Below are 25,807 nucleotides of genomic sequence, written 5' to 3' on the forward strand. Positions count from 1 at the left end.
CTCGTAATCAGATCTCATTATATGACCACTTAAACTGATAATCACGCAGTTTAATTTATACGTATTTAATTTACAAGAATAATTAGGTCAGTCTGACCGATTAAGATTTCACAAATGTGGCTCTATTACCGTAACTCATTTTATTTTGAAATGGTGTCATCAAGCTCAGCACATTCTTGAAATAAGCCAAACTGACACTAATTAGGCAATGTGCTTATCTGTTAACACAGTCACTGAAAGGAGTCCAGGGGAGAAACTGCCAGTCATTTATGTTTCTTTCTTTGTGCACACAAAACAAGACAGAGGTTCCATGCTGTGCCCCCTGTGTGATCGACACAATATTAGAAGGTCAGTCTAGTGTGAAATTACTGTCCATACTCCATCTGCAAAGCAGCTCCAACAGGAGTAAAGTGTGAAATATGTCTCCCAAAGGAACAATCACGACCGCTGTGGACAAAACATTTTGCCACGGATGCAGACCGACAGACAATGAAAGATGAAGGTAATGACAAACTTTTCCAGTGTTAGGGTACAGGGATCAACTTAGTGTCAGAATTATTGATTTGGAAAGTCCAGACCATCCAATGGTGCAGTGCTTTATAATCTGACAGTTAATGATGACAGTCTTTGTGAATCTGAATTGATGATTGCCTTGCGATGTGTTAACAGTGACTTGCTGATCGGAACCAATTTTGATGTTTTCTAAGAGAAAAGTTTTTGCCTGATTGATTGGAAACAGTGATGAAGACCAAAAGGGTCTGTGGTGGTTTTCAAAAATAAAAAAATAAGATAAAAATAAAAACCACATGGCCTAAATGGTTTTTAAATGGTTATGACATACAGGGGGCGTCGATACTCTGAATCATGTGGATTATGTACAAGATGAACAGTAACAAACCTATGGAATGACACATTGTAAATGAGGCAAACAAGGTGTAAGAAGCCTGTAGTTAGACATGCTAACTAGCTTGTTTTTCCCTATAGCCAATACTAAAGATCTCCAAATAGACGGATGAATGCAGTTTCTTCAAGACCTGCTACTAGATAGCAGAGAACAATTATGTTGTCATTTTTATTTTTTTTTTTGGCAAAAAAAAAAAAAAAAAACTGCCTTAAACGTCCATTTAAAACTAAATATTACAATTCAAAGCCAAGCCGGATGCAAATAGTGTATAATATGCCAACAGTGCCTTGCAGCTCGGTTTAAAACTCTGTGACACTTTAACCTATCATAAACTCGGAGTATAACATGTGAACAAGACCACAGACACCTCGTTAAAAACGTGTCTTTCACCGCAGATCCCCGCTGTCGCCGCGGCATCCTTCAGTTCTACTGTTAATGAGGACGAGTGCATCTGGCACAGCCATCATCATCACACACACACACACGCACCCTGCTGCCAGCGGCTTTTCTGTTGAATAACTGTCACCGTACAGTATATGAGGGGAGAAAAGGCTCTAGCTCCTCTTATAGACAAATAAATTAATAAATACCAAGGAGCTAATGTAACCATGTGTACTGTGCTCCAGATACAGTAAATCAATGAATTATGTGTAAATTTTCACTGAAATGTCACCTGGACTTACTAACTTATTTATTTATTTATTTCTGGTGATGAGAGTGGAGTGGGAAAACTTGAACCCCACTGAAGGAAGTATAAACACAAGGTTATGGGAGTTATAAGTAATTATTATAGTAAATATTCAAATGTGTCTCCCTGGCCCTTTCTGAAGTAAAACCGTACTATAATTTTGAACACCACAACAGTGTGTCATACTATTTTTTAAGCATTGCGATTGTGTCAGCATGCTTGATTCACTCATTACATAGCACATTAATGGTTAAGAGAGAACATGCCATACATATCTAGACTGGATTAAACTTTTTTTTTTTTTTTTTTGTTATAGTATTGTCTTAAATGTCTTATAAATTAATTGTCCACACCAATTTACTAATGCAGTTTATTCAGAGTGTGTTTTGAATTAGCTAGTAAATCTAGCAAACAGCTAGCTAGCTGGCATAGCTGGCTGGCATTGTGGTCATTATCTCTTTGCTTTGGTTTGTGTGTCTTTTGTATTTGCCTAATTAATATATTTATATTTTATATAATAACTTTGATACATCAATTACTTCATAATATGTGCAGAAATAATTGAATTAATTTAAATAGCAGAGGTCTCCCTTATTGCAGATAGATTTCATTCACAGAGTTGACATGAGTGAAAGGACGGGCAGTGATATACCCATTCTTTGGCCAGAAAAGGACAGAGGTAATAATACTGAGGGTTAAAATTTGGGGAGCAAGGTGAAGCTCAGACACCCCTAACCCCCACCCACCCCGCCTAAAAACAATAAGCAATAATTGCGATCAGTCTCTTTTCCTCACTGCAATCTTTCTTTTTTATTATTTTTCTTTTCATTCATTTTCACAGCAATTACTTGATGTAATCTCTAGGCAGGATTCACACATTACCTTTCAGTAAAATCTTCCTGTGAATTTAGTGCTCTTGTTGGCAGACTAAAGAAGTCGTCACTGTTTTTGTCTTAATATGCCACAATACTTAAATGTTACACTCATCACTCACCGAGGCACAATAATGAAATTATTTTTCTTGAAGGTGCATTAAAATCCTAAACTAAAAATGAGCTTAGCATCTCCTTAATCCCAATGCGAAGAATAATAAAAAATAAAAATAAAAACACATCACAATGAATAGGGATCTTAAACTATATAGTATGCCTGTGGTTATGTAGTCCCAAAACACACATAATCATTTAAGCAGTTAAGTGAAAGCTACAGTTAAAAGCTGTTTCAACTGTACTCTGATATACTGCCAGTATATCTGCCATGTAGTAAATCTTGAAAATAATGTCTTAAGTTTTCTGAGAACATGTAGAATTGTACCACACGGAAAGTATTAATTTACACCCTTGTTCATCAAAGTCTGTTTAGAAAAGACATGTCCAACACTTGTATTTATTCATTTATTGGTGGCAGTTACAATAAACAATGTATTTTACTCACATAAGTTAAAGAGTGAAAAGTGCATGTTCTTAATCACAACACATCTGGCAGAATATGCTGGACTGCTAACAAATGGTGTTCAAAAATAACAATGCTGCATAGTATATTTCCCATGTGTAAGGTTTTCATATTGCACAAACCAGAAATCAAAGTGGATTTTCTGGAAAAGATTGTTCCTCTCCCTAAATAAAACTTAAATAAATAAATGAATAAATAAGCAAGCAGGTGTAAACACCTTTTTTTGCTTAAAAATCAGCCTGGCCACTTCTTAATTCTTGAATCTTTGAAGACCTCAGAAGCTCCCTCATGCATTTGTAAAACTACTCTACTACGGCAAAATGTAAACTTCATTGCTTTCGTGTCCTTGCCTTAACCTGTGAGCCTTTTGTGCATGACAGCATGAGCTGTGCAAGATGGGGAGCAGTGACTTAAAACGTTCTGAGGTGCACATTTTAAATTTTTTTTTTTTTTGAGGAGATGGTTCCAGGGAATTGAATTAAATCTTTTCACCTGGATTAACCAGAATACATCTGTGGTCAACACATTTGGAAAAGCATTGGGAGCCCAGGTTCATAATATATTTATATCTGATGCACCATTTTTACAACTGATAATCACCATCATTATCATCATCATCATCATCATCATCATCATCATCATTATCATCATCCCTCTCTTTAAAACTGTCAATAGGAGTTGACGGTACAATACAATAGGAGTTCACAGCCATCCAACAACCTACTTTCAAGCTTAATCAACACATCTAGTGGGTGGGTCATTCACAATTATTATTATTTTTTGTTGTTGTAATCTTATAGGTGAACAAAATGAGTATGCCATCTCCATGTAACAGTTTTAACATACAACTAATGCACAAACACATTTTTTTCCTCAGAATACATCTCTTATACTGTACATACTGAAGAAACACAGCTGTCATTTATATTTCACCACTTATTTGGCAACATTTCCACAAGAGTATCACAAATGTAACAATATCCCATTTAAAATGAATAACTTTTTCCTGTCAGTGGCTTGAAAGCATGTGCATGCAGTTTTACTGAGTGAATGAAAGTGATGGCAGTTTAAATGGCAAGGTGAAACAAATGGATGACATGCAGCTTTACTAACTTCATAACAAATGCTTTGCTGCAATTATAGCGTACAGTATAATTACACTTTACATAGTAAATACATGGTATACAGTGTAATTATGTTTCATACACATTCACTGACATTTCTTTATTATTTTTTTGCCATGGTGATAATGTCAAGATCAATTCAAGAAAGAGTCAGCATATTGTCTGTGGTTGGCCACATGGTTGCACATTGAAAAGAACTGCAACAGCACCATAGAACAAACTCAGGTATGACACTGTAACACTGATAGACATCACTCTTCTCTCTGTAACGTTTTCAGCACTGCTAAATTGATTATAACCACTTATTTTCCTTCTGGAGTGGTAGCGATCCCTTTGTAGTGTAATGGAGTGACATGTGAGGTCAGGTTGAAAAAAGCTTTGCTTGGAGTATCCACTGAGGGAAGAGAGAACGGACACGCCACTGTTTTCCCCCTTTGTTAGCGCAAGATACACCTCATAAGCAACTGGGAATTTCTTACACTTGAGGGCCAAGGTTAAGGCATTCAGTCAGAGGTCAGATAAACAAGACCATCTGTGGGCACTGGACTGATGAGAAGGGGGGGGGGGAGGTAAGCATCTTGGCAAAAGTAATGTTTTCACTGTTCATTTCACTTGCTCTTGCGCATTCTGGCTGTGCGATTATAACAAGGGTTGGTTTGGAGAGATGTAAGGGAGGAAGTGGCTGAACATGAGTAGGATGGTCAACTTTGATCTGAAAGTAATTGAGTGCTAGAGCTGTAAGAAAATGGGCTAGTATGGGTGTTCTGACCTATCTGCCTCAGGAATAAAACTGTGGTGCAGTCCTCTTCCGATTGCTAATGGCTCCATGGAACCGATCCAGGGTGAGCATATTGTTCCTAGTGGGTTGAAACTGACAGATGTAGCATCTAAGAATGATAATACCTGGAAATAAATAGCTGATACTGCAAAGGCTGAGTCAATAACTTGGTGTTGACCATTGTGTTCATGAATGAGCTTTCCTGTGCTAAGTTACGTATGGGAAGAAAAAAAAAACAAAAAAACAATTGCCAATATTTTAATGTTTCTAATTCCCTGCAGTCTAGATCAATGTTTTAGTATATTGTATATGATTTCAAACATTTGATTTACAAAATTTGTATAGCACAAGGCCTGCATGGAGTCGTTTAATAACTCATTACTTAGAATTTCAGCACACAAGCTGGGTCTTGGTCCGTTCAAAGCAGCAAGATCATTCTAAAATAAATAAATAAATAAAATAAAATATGGTCGGCCAGCATCCGATAGACCAAGGATTAAAGGCCTTGCAGCAATGATGGGGTGTGTAGTAGGAGTTTTCGTTGATGTTAAACCTGCTGAAGAAATCCCCTTGTGTGGGTTTTAATTATGGATATTTTAGGGCTTGCTTTACAGTAAATAAGAAACATTTATATTTTAGCTGTAGAAAGATTCTCATTTGAGAAAAGTGGTAAAATGTTTAACAGTATTGAGAATGCAGTTATGCTGTCTGCCAAGTTACACCTTGAAGGATTATACCTACACCAATACATGGACATTAAAATTTTATAGTTTCCCATGTGAACAGCTACCGTGACCCCAGACTCCGACCCCTGAAAAACCAAAGTTTTTTATTTTTATTTTTATTCTGCTTTTTATTATTTCTTTTTCTTAAATTTCCTGTGTCTCTGTCAAAAAATACCAATTCTGCTGACTGCCCTGTATCAACTTCAAGAAAAATCTGCCTGCTTCATCCAATCACAACATTACATTGCAAGGCCTTAGCAGACACTCTTATCCACCGCGGTATAGAAAAATAAATGTCATCTAAAGGGGGACAGGGCAGCCATGGTGCAATCTGAAAAGGTGCGTCTTCAGTCTGTGTTCGAAGATGAGCGAGGTATCTGCTGTTCTGACTGCAGTGTTCAGCTCTTTTCACCACCTGGGGGGGGGGGGGGGGGGGGGGGGGTGCCAGATACCCAGAGGTAGCAGAATTGAGAGGGCTGCTAGGTGTGCCGGGATCTTTTGAAGATATAACAGTGCTGTCCCTTTAGCTGCCCGACAGGCCAGCACCAAGGTTTCGAATTTGATGGAAGTCGATACAGGTTGCCCGTGGAGGGAGATGAGAAGGGGAGCGACATTGCTGAGTCTGGGGAGATTGTAGATCAGATGAGCAGCAGTGTTCTGGAGAACTGCAGAGGTCTGAAGACAGAGACAACATCTGTTTAATTGTCACTGTTCCCAATGACATGGCACGCAGGGACAGGTGCTGCTGTTACATGATGATTTTTTTTGTGTTCCAAGACACATTGCACTGGTCATGTCCTGTAATCTATTTTGTAACGCTCACAATTTTTGCTATATGGAATGATGTATCTTTTTTTTTTTCCTTTCGATTATATATCCATTTGCATTCCTGTGCTGTCTATTGCCATTTATTTGGCCTTTTAAAATTTATAACCAGGAATGGCAAGCAGACGTTTCTGGCTTGTTTATTGAAGACACGACCATTTCCTAATCATAGTTTAGCTGAGCATCGTACATTGCTTATGATAGTTTGCTGGACATCAAAGCAATTCTGTTTTATTAATAATGGATTATTGGAAGGACTATGATGTTGCAACATGGCTTGTGTGTCACCTACTGAATTATGGGTTGAGAAAGTAGGTCTATCTCCTACCACTCGTTAAGCAATAAACACATTTAAAATTAATAATGAATCTTCCTTGCTGGATTATTTCTACCTGAACCATCATTAATTCAAGATAAATGATATGCTATAATTAACTATTCATGATCTGCTGCCTAAAGTATTGCAAAGCTACATCATAAATAAATAAATAAAATTATAATCATTGGCAGCAGTGTGGAATAATGGTTAACCTAAAGGTCACAGGTTTCGATTCCCAGGTAGGACACTGCTATCTTACCCTTGGGCGAGGTACTTAACCCAAAATGCTTCAGTGTTTATCCAGCTGTATAAAGGATGCTATGCCAACAATTAAAATTATGAAGTTGCTATGGATAAGAGCTCCTGCTAAGTGGCAGTAATGTAATGCAGTTGGCCCTTACAGTGAGTAAAGGCTAACAATTCATAAATTGCTGTTGGAAAAATGCATGGCATGCTACGAGCAGGGATCGAGATAGTACGTGTATATCAACATTTCCATTTAAACTGCATTGGATGAGACCACTTTTAATATTTAGCTTCATAAAATGTAAGATCAACATTAAGACAACCCACTGTGCAAATTTCAGCTCAGACGCAGCACCAAGTTCACTAACATGGGGAAAGGCAGCATTCAAACTGGCAGCAATGAGATGAGTCTGTTCAACAGCAATTTACTCCCTGAAAGTCCCAGATTAAAGAAAATGTGCTCTGTGTGAGGTGCGTGTAGGTTTGAAAGGAGTCATTTTTTAGTTTTCATAACAGAAATTCATGACAAAACAACTGAATTGTTCTGCAACACAATGTTGCCAAACAGGAAGTTTTTAACTGTCGTTGATGACAAAGGTATTCTTGCTCATAACCACAGGAAACACTTTCATAAAGTTAATTTCAACTGCAAACTGTCAACAGGCAAAGGAAGAGATTGTTCGGTGAATCACTACAGTGGAGAGGTTTGAATTATTAGTCAGCACAGCTGTGAAGGGGTTCTAAGGGGAAAGCTAGTTGCTGTACTGCTACAGATACTATTGGTGAGATGTCTCCACAGGTGTTCCCACTATGTTAAACAACTGGGATGAACAGGTCTATGACATTGTTTTCCGAATAATGAGCCAGTGTCATTCGCAGAGTTTGGTGCCACACTGCCGGGTGACACACAATCCTGGCACAGCGACAGGAATGGTTTCTTGGGTCAGAGTTCTGATGGTCGCGTTGATCTAGCGCCACCAAATGGTAAGGCTGCTAACCGACTCTCTGCACCCCTGGTGCGGTTCGAGTTCAAGGGAAATTCGCTCTCTTAGCATTTAAGATTTACCACTGTTCTGCTGCCTGTTCAGAACTAAACAAGAGATTCCATGAAAGAAAAGCTCTGTGATGTCTTCTCCAGTGATTCCTCCATCAGTTCTGTCAGGGGCATGTCAGTGCTTATGGGGGGGTGGGGGGCGGGGGGGAGTGGGGGGGGGGGGGGGGGATTAAACACTCCGGCGCTCACGCTGCTGCCACCCATCGTGTTCCGCGACCCGTGGAAGACAGCAATCGCGTGTTTCGGCTGTCGCGTCACCCTCGGAAGGTCTCCGAGCGCTCAGATCTCCGACTCTCAGGCTCCGAGGCTCCGGATGATCTGTTCTGGTTCCTTCCCTTTGGCTTTCATCAGGTTCCAGCAGAGTCGCTGGGATCTGACACCCGATTAGACAAAACCATCATTACCCTGCCGTTCAGCGCTCGACTTGTACTTTTTATCGCCCTGCTATAGTTACACTTTACGCTGCCGCACGATTCCCAGATTCAGAAATAGAATAAATCAAAGATGCCTTGCGGTATTAAATCTGGGCAATGGTTATTGTTTATGTTTGGGCATTTTACCCACATTGCTCGTTTTGTTTCATGATTTCAAGCTTCATAAAGTTGTCTGAAGAAACACAAGGAAGCACACAAGTGATATATCCAGCTGGTGCTCTTGTTCTTAATACAGCGAGACACACCGTGTCAGTTTTTACCAATCTTGTCACATACCTGCCTGGGGCGTTGGGGGAGGGAGGGTCACACAGGTAGGGAGAGTTTTATTTTAAATTCCCCATCGCATTGCTCTGTAGTGGGGCCACTGCTCAGGCGTATGGCAAAACACCCATTTTAAAATCAATTATGACAGAGTACTTTTGAGCACATTCCGTCCCAGTTATTCACACTGGGGATTTTGTTGTGTGCCTGCAGTTTGCAGACTCATTAGCGCTCAATCTGCACAGCTCAGCCAGTGGCTTGCAAAGTGAGATATGGAGAGTGGTGGCTGTCTGCACGGATGATGTCACATTGCCAGCTGAATGGATAAATGACAAATGATGGAAAATATGACTGGACAATCTCAGTCATTCCAATAATTGTTTTTTTTTAAAAATGACCCTGACACATGCCACATACCAAACATGTATATATACAATTTGATGTGTCTGAACTGCTTTTGTGAGGCTTCCTGCAAGAAACGTGTGATATAAATACAATTTGACTTGATTTGATTTCATTCGCAGTTATGTTGAATTTAGGGCATTCTGTAAAACATCCAGATCTCAAGAAAAGATTTGAGTTGTCTGTGGGCGCTGGGTATCAGTTTTGAGAATAAGCATGGCGGGGCGGACATTAGGTAGGTTTTGAAATCTCCACACAGTGCTTATTTGAATCTCCAATACTCTGTTGCATACTTATTTCAGCACAATCAATGATATGGGTCTCACATTACTCTTCGTAGCTTCAACCCATCAGGATAGGAATTAGCATACACCTGGCAAAATTGCTAGATAAATGACAGATGGATGCCACATGTACTCGATGCCACATGTGTATGTGTATGTGTGTGCGTGTGTGTGTATGTGCGCACGCGCATGTAAAAGAGCATATGTGGCCTATACCATGATGGGTGGGTCGTGAGAGAGGGCTGCTCTGGCACTTGTGGTTTGATTTGATTTCCTACATGCAAGGGGAATTTGGTTCAGTAAAGGACGCTAGCTGATTTCAGAAATGAATGAAATGGGCTATTTGTATGCTTTAGTGAGCTTGCTGTTCAAGCAAGCAAACAAAATCGCCATTCGTACATTGCCTACAATAAACATTGTGCTACTTATGTGCTTTGGTGATATTGCTGCTCAAGCAAGCATGTGTTTTAAAGAGAACATCACTTGACTAACAAACTGGTTACTGAATAGGCTCATGTTTTCAGTTAGAGGCCTGCATTGGGCTGGGATTCCTGAGTGTCCCTTGGGACTCCCAGTAATTTGTGCAACAGTGGGAGATATTTAGCCTACCCTTGGTGGGAGCGAACGGTTAATAAAAAAAGCTGCAGCTCCCAGCATCCCAAAATTATTTGGGATTTAACTATGTACTGACCAGCGGGTGGCACAGAGGTGCGGTGACTTGCATTGGCGCCTCACAGGAAGAAGGTCCTGGGTTCATATCTGGCCTGGGCCTTCGTGTGTATAGTTTTCATGTTCTCCCTGTGACTGTGTGGGTTTCCTCTGGTACTCTGGTTTCCTCCCACAGTCCAAAGATATGCAGGCAGGTAGGTAATTAGAGACTCTAGATTGGCCGTAGGTATGAGCGTGTGAGTGAATGGTGTGTGTGCCCTGTGATAGATTGGCAACCTGCCCAGGTTGTATTCCTGCCTCTCGCTCAATGCACGCTGGGATAGGCTCCAGCACCCTGCGTGACCCTGACCAGGATAAGCGGGTGTAGATAATGGATGCGTGGATGGATGAAAATAATTAAAAAAACTTGGTGCTTGTGGCTTGTGCAGTGAAAGGTAGCTGTTTATTGAATTCACACATTGCTCTGTACATTAGTGTTTTCTGCATTGCTATACTATTTGTAGTAGGAACCTTAAAATGGCCCAAACTCACATGTCTGGTGACATATTTGTGTCTATTGCTGGTATAAATTAACTATGAGATTAAATATGTAGGCTTGGCGAGCACACATAATTTATAAAAAAAACTGGGAAGGCTACATTTCAACCTAAAAGCCTTCAACACTGCATCCTATCTACACTTACTGTCATTGTGCAGTGGAGAGAAAGTAGTGCGGTTTTTTTCTGTGCCCATTGCTGCTTATACAGGTCTGCTGTCTGTTCAGCAACTCCAGTGCTATTGCTCTCTGGGAGGCCTGCAGCACCATGAACATTGTCAACCGCACACACTGGCAGGCCGGCAGCTGCGACTAATTGCCAATCATGCAGCTGCTGCCCAATTGCCTGGCTGAGTGCTGGAAGGGCCCGGTTCTCGGGCCAGGGAAAGATGCCGACTGTCTGAGCGTGCTCTTTCTTAACCCCCAGTCACTTTTTGTACTTTTTGTTTTTGGTGGTGTGGCTTTTGTTGTTTTTGTGCTTCAAGGAGTCAATAAAAGGTGGTTCGCCAAACTATCCACCATATTTATCTTGTGTGACAGAGTGGCCAGACCCAGTACTGTGCCACAATGTATAAACACAACATACACATTTTGGATTTAAGGAAATTATTGTTGGGGCAATTTAAGTGTCCCAACATATATATTTGTGGGGATGTGGGGCCCCTTATCCCCACCTAAATACACACCTGAGTTTGGAATGTTTGTGGTGAATGAATGAACGTGGTGACTAATTCACAGTTTGGGGTTCAGTTATATATAAGAATACTAATAGTTTTCAAAGAGTATATGGAGAGTACATATATGCATGTTGTGTACCTGGGTTGACAAGATCTTTATTTGCCTCACTTGGGTCTAATACATCATGGCAAAGCTTAACTTGCTATCAGTTTGAAAATACACTAAACACATGTTCAAATGAATACTCCTGTGACTGACGTACCAGTAAAGAGTTGTTGATAGTAGATGTCCATCATGAACGCTACTTCAAATCCTTCCACCCCACCTCTCTACCTCAGGCATAATTCGTTCTGCTACCTCCTCCACATTAGGCATCCTCTCCGCTTCTCCCTCCCCTTTGCCTCAGGCACAGTACCTCACAACCCATCCACCTCTCTCTCCTGTACTTCTTGCAGTGTTGATATATATACATGCAGTCAAATCAAATTATGTGTCATGAGCAGAGTCTCATTTTAATTAAGCAGATGTCACATTTCATGTAGTTAATTATCAAATCACATTACTATTACACACTTCACATACTTGTTGCCTTTTAAATGTCTTTTACAGTGAATTTGTGCAATAGTGCTGATTTTGGTCATCAGTTTTGAGGAAGCATTGGAGGTGAAGGACAGTGAAGATGAACTGCACATCAAGTGCATTACTTGGATGAGAAGGGCTTTTTTAGGAAGGGATTTAGTCTTTTCTTGAACTTTATGCATCTAAAGATGCACCATTTTCATTCATGAGTTAGTTTCAAGTTATCTCAACACAAGATTAGCAAGAAAAATATAGGGATGAAGTTCAAATGTATTGCTATTGCTAAATTAACTCCTGCCCAATAAGTAGGGACACCAGTTTCTCCCCACTGTGACCTGCAGGGATTTAAATTTGTATTTCAGTGGTTTACCTCAAGGGGTCCCCATAGACACTCCAATAGCACAGTCAAGTGATTAATGATACAATTTTGTTTCTAATTGACACCTTTATTTAAAAAAAATAAAAATAAAAATAAAAAATACACTAACAATTAGTTGATGTAATATGAGGAGAATCAGGAAAGAAAGTGAACATGGATGGCAGTTTAAATGCTGCATAAACCATTTATTTGAACACATGGTCCTCACTCTAGGTCCTGAAGAACCACAGGGTCTGTTGGTGTTTGCCGTTACTCAGCATTTGAGTAGGAGAGAAATTGATCAGTTAAACGGCTGATTACACACTTAATTCAGGTCACCTGGTTTCTTTAGACTGAATCAGTCGCTGAAGTTAACCCCTTCGTGCAGATGCCAAATCAGGCCCATCCTTGCCAATTGTTGGGATTTTCTATTTAAGGCTCTATAACTCCACTTGTGAGAATCACAGAGACTTGGAAGATGGCTTAAATTAAGCAAGACAATTGTAGAAAAAAAAGTTGTTTCAAATTAAATACTGAGAGATTACATATATAAGACAGTGAGCAGTGTCTTTGCTCGCTGTATCGGCATACCTTTGGGCTATTTCTGGCTTTATCTGACACAATACTAATTATGAGTGGAGAAAGAATATTTTATGAACTCCCAGACACTATTGTCCAGTGTGTCATGCTTGGTGGGTATAGTTGGAAATGAGACTGCAGGAAGGGGATCCTTGTTAATGGATGAACTACATGACAATTCTGGCACTTAGAAATGCCATATTTGGTGTAGCTGTTGTATATCGTCTACTAATAGAGCTAGAATCCAGAGTCTGTTGTTTCCTTTCATTTTTTGGTTGCAGGAGCTCTGAATGTATCAGCTCAAACTTAGGACCCCGGCATCTGCGAAGGGCCTAAGGGAAAAAAAAAAAAAACTGCAGATTTTGTGGCTCTCCAGGACCAGGAGTGAGTACCAGTAAAAAAAGAAATGCATCTTTGTAAAGCAGGTTTTTGTTTTAGCCCAGCACTATGACATATGATTCTACTTGATTGAAAACCATGATTAGTAACTAAGATGAATCATTAATAGATTTTTTTTTTTAATATATATATATAAAAAAAAAAAAAAAAAACAGTGTCAACTGTAAACATCACTGTCAAACATTGTCTCTGCTTAATTATCGCCAATTACTTTATCATCTTAGATTACTGAGATGGTGCAAATGGGATCATTGTTTGAGCAGTGGCTTGGCAAACAGGTTATCATGACCTCTAGTTGGCAGGTGACTGAAAAAATTAAGGGTAGACAAACTGGTGGCCCTACCAATAAGACATTGGATTGCCCACTCATTCAGAAATATTTACAAATTAAAATGTCTTATAAACGCATAGTGACAATGACCGTAAACATTATTGTTGTGAAAGGGAACTCTTCAAAAATATATCTCATTTAAAACTATTTATGACATGGAACATTCTGAGAATCAATTTGTTATATTCAGTGTTCACAGGCCCAAATTCAATTCTGATACAATTGTTTACAGAGGGAGATGTACATTGTTTCTCTCTGAAGATTGTCATCAACTAATTGAATTTTTCATTTTTTATTTTCTTTTCTTTTATTTATTTATTTTTGCTGAAGGTAAAGGAGATCTGTGGTATTACTTTAGATATTGCATTCTGTGGTTGTACCTTTGAGTATATCTAAAATATCCATTACTGGTGAAACTCCTACATATAATTATGTTCATATAATTTCCATCTGTTATCAAGAGATAGAAAGAGAAGACTGCCATATTAAATGCAGTGCCTGTATTTTTACAAGGTCAAAACAGTACCAGTTGACCAGAATGCACACATTTCGGTCTACAAACAAACAACTTGGGATTTTTCCATGTGATGCTATTTCAGCCGATATAAATAATTGCTATACAACCATAGTATAGATGCTATTTATTTGTGGGCTTGAAAATTTTGCAGGCAGCAAAACTACATTTCTTAAATGTGTTTCCTATAATTTGATATTTACACCTAGACTCCATTACCAACCTAAGGCTAAAAAACACTTTAAAAATAAAATAATATATAATACTATAATCATGATGGACAGTCATACTTGTGTATTCAGAAAGGAGCTGCAGTGTGAAAAAGGTTTTGGCCGATAGCAGCACGTTTCAGAGGAGTAGAACAAGTGCTTGTCTGTGCTCTTCAGAACTGATGGAAGAGATCATAGTGATGGGACTGGCATACAAATTTAATTTTGAGCATGTCAAATTGGAAGAAAGAGGTAAAATGATGTATAAATTGGTTTTAAAATGTATTCATGGCCCTTTTTTTTCCTGTACAGTGTTCCGTGTTTAATGAGCCATTTTCTTACATGCTTTTTTTTTACACATATATATATATAAGTACACAATAAATAAAATAAAAAAATGAATACACACAAATTACACATTATTAAAGTGATGGTGATATGCATTTAAGTCAAAATTGGATCAAATATGTAGTTTCCTAAGTTTCAGATAAAGTGGAACAACTAGCAGATCAGCAATTAAAGTAACTCCTGCAAATTGCATGCACAATCTTAATTTAGCAGTGCGTGTAGCATCTCTCAAATGGGTTGTTAATTATACAGTGATGTCTAGACCTCTAGCCCTCTGGTGAGAATTTCTAGCAATTTAAATTAGGTACAAATCACAACATAAGCAGTTGTGGCATTACCATGTTTGAAGTAAACTTAATCCTGAGGTAAAAAGGAAAAGTAAAGCTAAGTGGAATTTTAATTTAGTTGCACAGAATTCCCAAACCGCAATGTAAACAAAGGGTGACTGGCAAGAGTTCCTAGTCTGAGACCATCTTCAAGACATGCTTTATTTAAATATGAGTTTGCTATTTTTCCTCAATTGTTTCTGTTTATGCAAAACTCTTCACATGCATCATCTAGATTCTGCTACAGCTGCCAAATGGCGTCATCCACATCTCATCTCGTTTCAAAACGAAATCGCTTCGCTTTTCCATTATCTGTCAGAGCGGTGGCACAGCTAGGCTGCAACAGTGTTGGAACAACCTAAAGACTTGAGTACAATCTTCCCAAGCATCACACCTCACCTCATATCTCTACACCTTCTGCAGCTCATGACAAGTTTGAAACCTTGGTGCTATCCTACTGTGTAAGGAATGGAGCAGCTGCACCATACCTCCAATCAATCACCAGACACTACATATCAGCACGCCATAATTAGTACTTACTGTACTAGAGTGCCAATCTGCTTGCATTGGACTAATTTTCAAGCCACGTCATACCACCATAAGAGACAGCATAAGAGAGCCCATAGTAATCGAGATAGATGTGCATGCTAACCTTTATTATTCAATCAAATATGCTTATGCTTTCATCGTTTTACCTCAGTGCTCTTGACACAATATTTCAATTAGGCTAAAATCTTCCAAAATGAGGTATTGAATTCTAAACAAAATGGATAGTTCTCAAAAATAAGGCAACCATACATGTAAGGAAAAATATATGGACAGAATACACCTGTGGCATTCGGTTGGCCGGAGAAGCGGATTGGTCTCGGCTCTGCCGGCTGGTGGAGGGAGCACACGCACCTGGGTTGCGTTAGCTAATCAGCCCAAGTGCTTAAAGGTGTGCTGCTCTTCACAGTTTGGGGCTGAGACCGGGGGCTCACACTGAGAGCGAGTTTCTTTATTTGAGTTGACTTAATTTCAGTGTTATTTCTTTTAACAAGACCGTAGAAACAATTAACTCCTGCTCAAATGTGTCACGGGGAACTGAAAAGTTGCTGCAGCTCGATTTTGCTTTCCTTTGTCTTTGTTATTTTAGCTTGTTGCTTTAGTTTATTGTTGTTTATGTTTGATTGGGTGCGCTCTATCTCTCTCCATGCGGTAACCAACGGTGGTCCCCGGCACTGCCGCATCTCCGACCCAGGGGTGTCATGCTGGTGTGTGACAACGCCTTAAGTATTGGTGTCTTCCTTAACAGTGTTTTGGCTTTCTTTATTACAATCTTTAAATAATTATAATGGTACATTTTAAAGAGTGAGCATTTTATAGGCACTATAGGCAATGCTTTAAAAAAAAAAAAAAAAAAACATAAACACTATACAACTGCAACCAACAGGAGTAAAGACCCAGCGAGCACACAGCAATTACAACTAAAAACAGGTCGTCCATAATCTTGCCTGGCATCTGGGGAATATGAAATGGCAGGAGTGAAACCCATTCTGACATCAGACTTACAGTACAATGCAATCAGCTCACACTTTTTTTTAATAGCCATTTCAAGGCTTTATTCACAACATAAATAATTGGTCCATGCAGCCACTTGTATTTTTTCCGTCTAACAAGGGCACGCTGCTTATTTCAATGGGTAGATTTCACGTCTTTGATGATGACAGCTTGCACAGTGTTATAAAGGTAGCCCTTTAGTTGTTTAACATTTGCGATAAATTATACATAATTCACTGCAAGAAATATCCAGCAACTGACAGAAAGCCCTTGATAAAAAACTGAATCTGGTATGAAGAAGCATACCACTGATGGAGCAAGCTCTTCACTGACAGTCTTGTACTGAGGTGCATTTGCAGTCTGTCAAGAGATGACTTTGAGAGAGCGTGCTCCATGACAAATGGCACAGTGCCACTTTAATGTGGCTCAGAATAGAATAAGTGGTGGACTGCTAAGTGTCCTGTTGGCTTGGTTCAGAGCGCGAAATACTCACAGCACCACAGCCATTAACACTACAGATGTAACTACCATTATATTTGCCTCAATTAAAATGACTGGTGAGAACCGTTCTGCTCAGTCACATCTATGGAAGGCCTAAAGGTTATTTATGTTATAAATAAGAACAAACTTATCATATACAATGCCATTAAATCGCTAACATAAAACGTTTAATATGTTGGAATTCATGAATAAATGCCCTCTGTATCCTCCTATTCTGTTTGGCATGAAGAAAGACTTGTTTCTTTATTGAGTACTTCTTCTTGAGATCTCACTTTGACCTGTCTCTGCTGTGGCGTTTAGCTGGTGCTTTGCATAGTTATGATATGATGAAAAAAACAGACACCCACATATCCTAACACCGTGTTCCCATCCACATTGTGCTTATTCAGACCACAAGGCACTTATTTTTGAACAATAACTATGCAAGTGTTAGTTTCCCCATTCCCAATACTCTGTGGGCTCTATAGCCTCAGAAATGCATATAAATATTTTAGTAAAAATAAAATAAAATTTAAAAAAATCCATTAAAGTACAATTGAAAAGAGTTTGTGTAAATTTGAACATATTATTAGTCCTTCCCAATACCCAAGCAAAATTCATGCAAGATAGCATCTTTTATTTAGCTGGATTTTATAATTACAACTAGTGTAGATTTTTAATCTCATAACATTTTTTCGTGTGTGCTGCAGGAGGCTATAAATTAGTCTCTTTTTGCCTTGAAGAAAGCATCTAGAATGTTCTCTCTCTCTCCTGAGACATCACCTAATTTGTTTTTAAATGGAGTGGAGGAAGTCGAAGAGAGCCGTCATGCAACTCAAGCTAATCTCTGCTGATTTAAGGACCGTTGAGAAGAGCGGACGAGCACGCTCAGCCCATAGCAAAATGACAATTCAGATTTAATTTGCTCCTAACATATTATGGATACGCTTAATGATTTTACAGTTTTCCTCTTTCACGTTTTGTTTATTTTATTCTTCTGCTCTGCTGTAATGTTGTATGTCACACTAATGAAAGTCAGTGCAGCTCCAGTTAAAAGCATCGGGGGGCCTCTTGGGAGTTCTAAAATGGACCAGCTGACAAAAGCTTCTGTGACATGCAGCCTGTGGCCTACAGTTCTCAGTTGTGTCTGTTGAGATGGGTGTCCACTCAAAATCCCCTAGACATTCTCAGTGGCCACGGAGAGATCCCAAGATATTATATAACATAGCTGATGAAATGCATCATTAATAACATAAATCATATAGATTTTAATGTCAATGTTGATCTACATTGGGGATTGAATAAGAAAAATGAACTTGCTAGAGGGAAGAATGAAATCACAAACCATGTCCAATATGTACGTGGGAGATAAAAAAAAAATGAAAATTAAAAAAAAAAAACAAGAGACAATGTTACAGGCCTCAATTGCATGTTAATATTATGCTTTTCTTGGAGATAATTAATGAGGATGTGAATTATGTCAATGTCAGATTTAATGTTTTTTTTTTTTTTTTTTTTTTTTTTTTAGGTTATTTGAAATGGTTGAGGTGATTCAAGTATCTTTGCTTTATGTAATGTATCAAATTACAAATAACATTTTAAAGTGCTCATTGGCAACTGTAGTTGACATGTACTGAATTGGCATTCTGATAACACCGTGCCCCTTGAGAGAAGAGTGTTGATGTGCTCTTCTCTAATAAGGAGCAATTCAAAGTTTTCACGCTCCTGCTTATTTACAATGATACCATCTTCAGGGGATGAGAGTGGAATGAAAGAGGGGAATGCCATTAACAAGAATGAGGGACGGAGAGAAGCCAATAAAGCACAGCGCTATTTCATCCTGATAACAGCGCTCGCTGAAAATGCACATTGGTTTCGCGACATGCATTCTCAAGTGTGTAAGGTGCGCACAAGCTAAGGTAATGGTCCTTAAGAGCAGCTATAACTTGCAATCCAGTTCCTGGCATACCAGAACATTGTTGCCAGTAAAGTGACCAGCAATGGATTTAACAAAGTTGAAAATGCAAATAAATCTGCCGTTGGTTTTGTTTGCTACGATACACGTCCTCCGCTAACTTTCTCCACCCCATCCTTTGCAGTTTTGTTTTATGATATTCTGGGAGGGAGCTCAATGGGCAGACGTTCACATTTAAAATGAGCGCAATGTGCATTATTTACTTTCAAATGAGTATACGGGATTGAAATACAACTTTAATAACTTTTTAGTTTAAAAAGCATGACTGTAAAATTGCAAAAATGTAAAGATGTATAGAATGCTCAATGCAGACTATGCATCTTAAAAAAAAAAAAAAACATAAAAAATAAAACACAAACTCCAGGGGTTTTCGATTAAACAAATTTCACAAAAATGTGATTGTTGGTTACTCACCCCAATCTTTATCCTGACAGCAGAAGCAAAATATTGTTATTATACTCAGATTTTCAATGAGATGTAAAATGATGACATAAATTCTATTTACATTCCATTTCAAGCTAGAAACAGATGACACACTGGGTGTTTTTATGGACCTTGAGAGATTGCACATTTCACCATTGAGGAGAATTGTGAAACCAAGCATTTTACACATAAACAATAACAGCCAACTGATGGCATTGGATGTAAAATATTTCAGTGTTAACTGAAGGCTGCAGAAGTAGGCAATAGGTTTCAACAGCAGGTTGAAATAGTTACCTTATATTGTACCTTTTTATGTTTATTTTTATTTTACATTTAAGAGAAGCCATTGTGCAATATTCCAAAAGACTCCAACACTGGAAATTGTGGTGCTGTTATGTCTGCTCATCAAAATTGGTCTGATCTCCCTTTGGCCTGTGGCGGACAAGCCTTGATTGGTTGGGCAGGTGGGGGTCGCTCCCCTTTCCCTGGTGCTGGCTGAGAAGCCTCAGTCACTGTGGCACGTCATGGGCCTCCAGGTACAGCGAGTATTATCACAGGCTGCATCACATGATCTTCAACATTACATTACATTACAGGCATTTAGCAGACGCTCTTATCCAGAGCGACTTACACAACTTTTACATAGCATTTTACATTGTATCCATTTATACAGCTGGATATATATACTGAAGCAATGCAGGTTAAGTACCTTGCTCAAGGGTACAACGGCAGTGTCCTTACCCGGGAATCGAACCTGCGACCTTTCGGTTACAAGCCCAGTTCCTTACCCACTGTGCTACACTCCGTCCCCCCATGTTTCTGATGGCATCTTCACAGGCACACATCCTGCAGAGGTGAAGCCACCTCTGCAGTCCTTTGATGTTCTGCAGCGGATCTCCTAGCTGACGTCAGATTGTCTAAAGACCATCGGCCCCTAATTCTGATTCCCCCACGTGTGCTAAAATACCCACCCACTGGGAATTCTTTGCAGCTGAGTTATGCACTAATACACTTGCTATGAGGGTAATCAGAAGTCACATGCATAAAGGATACATAGCTCAGCTCTCCTGGGCTCAGAAGGTTTGAGCTATTTCCCTGAGCTGTCTAGGAGCTACAGTGGTATAAAGGCTCATTATAAATAATTTGATTCCCAGTTCATTGATGCCCGTGGCAAAAAGTGAATTTGTTTTCTTAACTCTTGAAAGATACTTTTACCGTTGGTATGGGGACGAATAAATAAATAAATAAATAAACAGAGCTGAAAAAAAAAGTTTTTTTTTCTTCTATTTAACAGACAGCAAGGTACATGTGTGCACACACACACACACTGAAGTCATTTTTAAAATCAGCATCTAAATGTGTGAATGTGTGCTAATAAATGCTCATTTAAACGACAGACACATTGCTTCTTAGCTTATTGGAATCACATGCTATCAAACAGAGGACACTACCTCATGCTTCAGATGTGATGTTTGTGACCTAACATGAGAATCCGTGAGACTGTTTTGGTTGCTTTTCCGGCCATTTGCTGCAGTGAGATCTGGAAAGACCCCCGTTTCCTGTTGTTCATTTTGTGTTTTACCTGCAATAGGATTGATTTTCACAGAAAACGAGGGCAGAACCTAATCAGCGCAAACTGTGCCGGGAGGGGTTCGGTCGCGCCGCGTCTTCCCCACCTGGGCCCCCGTATCGCCGCGGTCCGCCAGCGAACCGCTGGGGCGTGATGCCGCGATGCAGGCAATTCATCTCGAGGAGACCTTTCTACCTTGAGTGCAGGCAGCAGAGCATCAATCTGCTGCTTGTCCAGGGTTAAAAAAGGGCCTGTGCTGGGGTCTTCAGTCAGTCTGTACCAATTCATCCAAAACGCAAAGGAGTGCGACCCAAACGTATGCTGGGCTCGCCTCCAGATTCCTGAAATAAGGCAGCACATGTAGCAGCGGTGACCAAGGTCGCTGTCAATTAAATGCATTTATTAATTTATTTACTGTGAATATGGACTATTCATATATATTCTTTCTAAGACATTGGGTGCTGTAAACTGCACATCGTGATCCTTCAACTGCTCTTGTTTTTCAGATCACGATCACAAATATCGAACCACTTTGAGGGTGTCTACACATTTGTTTGAATGATGGGCAAAATAGCTTTCAGGTACCACCAAAGGGGGTGGGGAAAGAGAGAGAAAAAAAATCCATGTTGTCAAAATATGGGTTTGCTCTGGTCTCGGGACGTCTGCCAGGAGCAAGCACATCACACGGTTGGCAGTGTTGCTCAGTCTGAGTAATGGACTGTCTGGATGTTAAACCGTCTTCTCCACTCCTGGGCTACTGCCATCTCTTCTGATGAACGTGTTTGCCTGTCAGTATTTATCCCCTGCACTTGTGTGGTCTGGAGTCAACGCTTCGATGTTCGATCATCGTACGGTTGATCCGGCCAGAGATGGGCTCCGGAAGAATGTGGCGGTAAACTCTTGTTTGTTTGCCAGCAAATCAAGGGCCCTTTTCATGCTGCTGCCAGTTACATTTGTTTAATTTCTTCAGTCGCATCCGGTCTCCTGATACTTACAAATTTGCACCGTATAGTTGATGGTCCTGATGGCCAGCGAATCACCTTTGGCTTGCCCTGTCTATGGTGTGAACGTGCCGATCACAGTAAAAGTTCACCAGCGATATCTCTGGTTGATAACTGCCCTGCATGGAAGGCCTAGTCATCCCACTGATTATCGTATCTAAAAGAGCTGCTCCTACATTTTAATCACAATTACTTTCAACCCTCACCATGCTTCCCATTTATACTGATTGCTAACTGACAGGCCACATCGTGGGTCATTGCCGTGGATGGCAAAATTGGACTTGAATTCTGAAATTAGACTGAAATAATTCAGCAAAATCCTTTATGGCATAATACGTGGCATAGACTTCTGACTCAGTCTTTGAAGGAGAAAGCATATTTTGAATTGTGAGTCTGAATAGAAGGAGCACTGTATTGTGGATACCAACTTAAAAACAAAGTACCAGAACAAAGCAGACATGAGCAAAATGCTGCATTACCACTGTATAGTGCACATTGTCCATTTACACATTTTAAATAGTGGTTCACTGTTCTTTAAATCTCAGAATATTAGGCAAAATGTAATCAAATATACAGTGAATATTCTGGTGACAGGCAGCAGAAATCATGTACACTAGCCATGCATGATCAACCGTGTAGTGATGGCATTGAATGTATCATTCATATTGAAGATATGGATTGTTCAATAGGTGCAATAACACTTTAATTTGCAATAACGTATTTTGACAAAATATGTGGCATAAACATCTATTAAACATTATGAATAGTCCCATTTACACAGACGCGTATGCAGGGAGGATAGAATATGTGACAGATGTTTGAATTAGTAGGAGAGCTGATGTTGTATTTCTTTGAAATATCAACACCTATCCATTACTTATAATGATTGACGGTGTTTTTTGTTGGAAGGACACACATTATAATTCATAGGCATATGTTAATGAATAATGAAGTACACGTGGACATCATGGTCTGCAAGTTGAGTATTAAATGGAACAAATGAATGTTTTTTTCTTAGATTGCTTCAAGGTTCTTTCCTGTGAAGGAGATGACAACAAAGATAAAGTACATTATAATCTAAAAATTCAGAATGATGATGAATTGCATTAGCTCCTTTCAAGTTACCATGAAATCTGACATTTCTCAGATTGGATTCCACCATACTGCACCATCTGGAGACATAATTATATTTCTAGGGATGGGAATAAAAGGTGTGGGGGGGGTGGCGGCATCAGCGACTTTGTGTGTGGTTGTGTATTTGGATGTGTGCATGTATATGTGTATGCTTGTGTATGGCTCTGTATAAATATTTCAAGGTATAAACTGTGAAGTTAACACAAAAAAGGATAATTACATTGCATATTAATAATATTCCTTTTTCATGCTCTGACTTCAACAGCTGTGTGTGTGTGTGTCATTTCATTATGTTAGATTCTTGATGAAGATAGTGTTAGACAGTGCAATTTTCACAAACCGCTGCTTTTCACTGATTTTCACAGCTGTATTCTTACATGCTGAATATGTCACTCCACTGTGAGTCAGTAGTATTGCGTACAATCGATCTGAGGACTCGGGGGGGGGGGGGGGGGGGCACTGCTGTTGTACCCTTCAGCAAGGTACTTTACTTGCTCCAGTAAAATATCTAGCTGTATACATTCATTGAATGCAAACTGTGGAGGTCGCTCTGGATAAGGATGCTTGCTAAATGTGTGCATCGTTCTGCCTCAAAACCAACTTCATTCTAGTTTTTTTTTTTTTTTTTAAAAAGGTTCCAGATGTGCCCAGCAATACAGACCTACTGTGACTCCATGGGAGGAATGAGATGCTGAAGAAACTAATGACTCAGTGAGGCCACCAGAGATCTGGCTATGCATTCATATGGATGTGTGCATTATGTGGTGACTGTAAAAAAATGCATGCAAATCTGCCTTCTCTGCCTTGTATTTTTGTCACTTATATCTGATCTTGAGATTCCCTGTAGCCCCTATGTGCATCATCATCTGCTTGTGTGACCATTTAGAAATCTCTCAATGACAACAAAATTGGACTTTTGCAGGATTAAAGAACCCAGTTGAAATGCAAGTGACTCCGAGCTGCAACAGACGCTGTGCGGGATTCTGGGAATGTGTAGTCAGCTTCCTTTGGATGCATTAAGGGAGTAGGGAAAGGCGTTTTTATTTTTAGCCAGAAGCCTTACACACACATGGGTCTATGGCTAAGAGGGAATTTCTACAGCCAGTAGAATGGAGTCTTTGGGTTTTCAAGTGGAGCTGTGGGCAAATTCACTCTCAGGTCAGATGCCCGATAGGTGTTCACATATGGCAAGAGATCAGAGGGAATTTTTACTTTTTACCATCTGTATTTTTTTGTTTAGCCACAAACAAGTCCGAAGCGGTCAATTCCAGCCCTTCTGCATTCACCCTTGCCTCTAGTCTTTGATGGCTTGTGCTTCCTCACCATCTCTTTCTATTCCATGCGTAAAGTTTGAAGACCGCGACCCACCTGCCAGAGAAGCTTGAGCCGGAATGGTAGAGAGTGATGATGTGCCCCCTCTCATCTCCTGTGGCACTTTCTACCTCTTGAGTCCTTAAAGATGTGCCATCTGGAGGTCCCCCTGAACTCTTGTGGGGCGAGAATGGCACTTCGCGTTCTCAAGATTATCAGTAAGCGTCCTCAGAAGGTGCTCCTTCTATTTCACTGCCTCTCAAGACAGCCCGCCCAATCATGTTTGGCCACAGGGCTGCCCAGCTGTAGCAAGGTCCCATGGCTGAAAATGATTAAATGTAGCTTTTCTCTCTCTCTCTCTCTCTCTCTCTCTCTCTCTCTCTCTCTCAAAAAACAAACATAGAAATTGGTGTGCCTGGGCCCTCTTTTCTCAAAACCCCTCCCTGCTCCCAGACATGGTTTGTATGCATCTACAGCACAAGCATATACAGTATGTAATCCAGCATGATAAAACAATTTTGTAATTTTGCTGTGCTGTTTCAGAAAGGTTCAGGTCTCAGAGGCTTCACTTTCTCATGTCCCAAAGCAGGTAGGAAAATTACTTTGACATTGTTTTCACCCATCACCAAGGTTTTCAAACAGCGGAACACAAAGTTGATCTTTTTTTTTTTCTTCTTTTTTTTTAATAGACTCAGTGGATACTCCGTGCGAGAGTGGATGTCTGTACGAGCGAGCTGCTGCGGCTCTGATAAAATGAGACATGGGTTACAGAGCTTTTGATATACTGCAGCTGTTCGTCACCTCGTCTGACCTTCACCCCCAGTCCGTACCCCGGAGACGTGTCCAGAATTAGAACAGGTTAAAGTCAGTAATGGTGTTCAGAACTAACAAAATATGGAATAGGCTCACTTGGAGCAAGGGAGAACAAAATATGTCTTTTAAAAATAGTTAACATTGACATGATAAATAAACTTTGAATATTTGTATAGCAATACAAGGTTATAGGCCTACCCTCCCACCCCCTCCCCACCTTCTCCTGTTGCTTTTTCCGAATAAACTGTTGACCTTTGGTCACTTTTTAATGTCATGAGAGTTATATTACTTCTACTGCCCTAAGGCTGAACAGATGTTAAGAAGATGTGTTTGACACTTTTCCCCTAACTTTTTGGATATACATTGCCATCATCAATCATTTCTTTGAAAACCCCCCACCCTCCCAAAAATTCTCTTTTCTGAAAGTGATTCATATGGACACAACTTTGTAACTTAGTTATTATTATATTTTGCTGAATGTGCCATTAGTTTATTTTCAGACTGAGGCTCTATAATATTAGACATACAAGAAAGGAAAAA

General features: G+C 39.6%; 1 long non-coding RNA gene across 1 annotated transcript; it reads left to right on the forward strand.

The window, feature by feature from the left end:
• Positions 1 to 256: 256 nt before the first annotated feature.
• LOC118231400 lies at positions 257 to 25,541 on the forward strand. Its single transcript, XR_004766054.1, has 6 exons — positions 257 to 348; positions 433 to 502; positions 23,778 to 24,672; positions 24,858 to 24,912; positions 24,998 to 25,043; positions 25,144 to 25,541. It is a non-coding gene; the product is annotated as an uncharacterized LOC118231400 (long non-coding RNA).
• Positions 25,542 to 25,807: the final 266 nt, after the last annotated feature.

This window comes from Anguilla anguilla, chromosome 7 (genome assembly GCF_013347855.1).
Source record: "Anguilla anguilla isolate fAngAng1 chromosome 7, fAngAng1.pri, whole genome shotgun sequence".
NCBI lineage: Eukaryota > Metazoa > Chordata > Actinopteri > Anguilliformes > Anguillidae > Anguilla > Anguilla anguilla.